A 2,500-nucleotide genomic window follows, 5' to 3' on the forward strand; every position below is an offset into this window, starting at 1 on the left:
CCTTACCCCTATCATCCCCTCTCGTATAGTGGAAGAGCAACTCGATATTTTTGTAACCACGGTACTTCGACCCAAATAGACGCTACTACTCACTGCTTAATCGTATCGAACGTGAAAATAATTAATTTCATCGTCGGAGCCAAAGTTGTATTATCTTTTTTCTGTTTTTCTGTTTTTGTTTCTTTTTTTTTTATTTTCGTCCTTTACGCAATCAGCATTTAGAAAATCATTTCGATGCTCAGATATGTCTGAAGTTTATATTTAAATAATTCACGAGAAAAGGACAGAATTATGAGGAATTGAATATGGGAGAGTGACAGAGAGAGAGAGAGAGAGAGAGAAATATAGCTTTTTCTTGTAACATCTGATAGATTGTTTTTTTCTTTTTTTTATTTTTTTTTTTTTTTTATAAATACTATAATAGAAAAAAATTTTCCTCGACATATTCGGTCGAATGAATTTCTCGATTATTGACTGTATATTCTTTATCTTCGTGCTTTCGAGGGAAACGAACAAAGTAGAATAAACGTAATCGACTAATGGACTTGTTGCGAACGAATGGCAGCAATTTGTTTGAATCCACAATGCACATTTTCTCTCTATAGTGATAGTACGTGTATATGTGTTCGCATGCATTCGTGCGCGCGTGTGCATATGTGTATATATAAATATATAAATATAAATTTTCCATGAATACGATTCGATCAAAAATTATAAACTGTGTCATTATAGATAGAAATAATATTTCGTTTATTTCGAAATCATGATCAAAGCACGAAACGATATATATCGTATCTTGTTAGATAATGACACAACAAACCATAGATCCATAGCTCGAGGCATCGGAGAATATTATGTGTCGTTTATTGAATTTTTCGACATTGTTAAACATTCGATTAAAATTTTCAACAAATCATCGAAATATTCATTCGATCGTATGCGTTGTTTTGTTTTTTTTTTTTTCTTTTTTTTTTTTTTTTTTGCATATATGTAGGAAGATAATACCAATATTTCATTTCTTCATCGAGAACAGTCTGGATTAACAAAAATATAAATTCGAACGAACGGAGTTACTTCGTTATGCGACAATGATTTTTCTAATCGACGACAGTTCGGTTCTTCCCGATTACGTATTCCTAGAAACGACGTGACGTTTGAAAATTATCTTTTCGATTTAATCCAAAGAAAGAGTAAGAGAGATAGAAAGGGAGAGAGAGAGAGAGAGAGAAAGAGAGAGAGAGAGAGAATTAGAAAAAACGTCTAATAAAATTGATTTTATCGATACTCGAAAAAGGTGAGACGATAGGACAATTCCAAGACATTTTATGGTTTCTCGAAGGTATATTTTAATGACGTCGAGTCGATATTTTTCATGTACGCGCTAGAGAGAGAGAGAGAGAAAGAGAAAGAGAGAGAGAATGAGAATGTGAGAGAAAGAAAGAAAGATACGTACACACATTCGTACATAGAATTTGACGTTCGAGTGAGTTCGAAGCGCGCGAATCGTTGATATAAAACTGTTCTTTCGGCACTTCGCACTGGGAATCACGTTTTATTATCATCCATTATCCTGAGCGGGAGCCAAACAATAAAATCCTTTCGCGGCGTTCCATTGTGAAACGAAATGGAGATAAAGAGAGAGAAAGAAAGAGAGAGAGAGAGAGAGAGAGAGAGAGAGAGAGAGAGTCGAGTATTCGACAATAAAGTGATGAGATAAAAAGCGCATGCATACACATCCAACCAACAAACCTCTGGCAACAAGCACTTTTCTCTTCATTCGCCGGCGCGCAACGCCGACGAATGCTGCTTCACGCATATTCATTTAAGCGGCCACTATTGTGAAAAAGTGTTCATAAACGTTTACCATCGATTTCGGTAGCTCTCTCTCACCTCCCCCTCCAGCAAGTTTCAGGACCAATTTACTACTTTACTTTGTATAGTCGCTCTCACTCTCTCTCTCTCTCTCTCTCTCCCTACTTCCCACCCATCCTTCCACCCTCCGTTCCATTCTTTCTACCTATCACTCAACCCAACTCACCCACCCACCCACCCACTCACTCATCTTTCCTCGTTCCAAATATCATCGTATCTTTTCTCTCTTTATCCCTTTCCCAGTTATCTCGATGCTCTTTCACTCTCCACGCCGTTTTCCTTTTTCACATTTCTCTATCTCTATCTATTTCTATCTCTTTCTCTTACATATGTATAGGTATGTATATATATATATATATATATATATATGTATGCATATATAAACTGAAACCGTATCTCTCTCTTTCTCTCTCTATCTATCTCTTTCTCTCTCTCTCTCTCTCTCTCTCTCTCTCTTTCTCTCTTGTCGTTTCGTGACTGGAAAGGGGGGTTGAGAGGTGGAAGGGAAGAGGTAGAGAGGAGGAGGAGGAGAGAGGTGGAATGGGGATGGAAACCACGCAGTCCTGACAAAGGATGGCGTCGCGTTCATCCATCTTGCCGCGACCGTCTCTTTATTCGTGGGTAAAAG

At 37.4% G+C, this 2,500-nt stretch overlaps 1 protein-coding gene across 8 annotated transcripts in view; it reads left to right on the forward strand.

Moving 5' to 3' along the window:
* Positions 1-2,500, forward strand: part of Lar (tyrosine-protein phosphatase Lar) — a 494,163-nt gene that overhangs the window by 338,948 nt on the left and 152,715 nt on the right. The window lies entirely within an intron of this gene.

The sequence above is a fragment of the Vespa mandarinia genome, chromosome 11, assembly GCF_050613455.1.
Source record: "Vespa mandarinia isolate Hongniang chromosome 11, ASM5061345v1, whole genome shotgun sequence".
In the NCBI taxonomy this organism is placed as follows: domain Eukaryota; kingdom Metazoa; phylum Arthropoda; class Insecta; order Hymenoptera; family Vespidae; genus Vespa; species Vespa mandarinia.